Raw genomic sequence first — 445 nt, 5'->3', positions numbered from 1 at the left:
TTTTATTGCATTGGTTTTTCTTTTTTCCTCTTCCCCCCCTTCCCCCCCGGCCCTTTGGGGCGCTCTCCTCAAAGCCTTCGAGCTTTCCCCTTCGCCCCTGCTCCCCTTCCACCCCCTTTGCGGGGCCCCGCCATAACTTAAAAGGGTTTTCCCGGGTTCAAATTTTCCTCGGGGCCCCACGTGTTATTTCCTCCCTGGTTTTGAGAGGGCCAAATGTGAGGAACATGGGGACCCCCGGGCTGGGGGGCCCTTGACTTCGAAACTGGGTCGGATTCGGGAAAGTAAAGCGAATTTTTTTCAAAAAATTAAACCCTTCGAAAAAGTATAATATCCATTTCTTTTTTGGGGAAGGTAGTCAAAAAATATTTTTTTTTTATGTATAAAAACCCCGCCCCAATACTCAAAAACCCACATCAAAAAAGTGTAATATAAAATATTTTCTTAT

Source organism: Penaeus monodon, chromosome 23 (genome assembly GCF_015228065.2).
Source record: "Penaeus monodon isolate SGIC_2016 chromosome 23, NSTDA_Pmon_1, whole genome shotgun sequence".
Taxonomy (NCBI): domain Eukaryota; kingdom Metazoa; phylum Arthropoda; class Malacostraca; order Decapoda; family Penaeidae; genus Penaeus; species Penaeus monodon.
Note: the sequence above shows the minus strand (reverse complement) of the source record.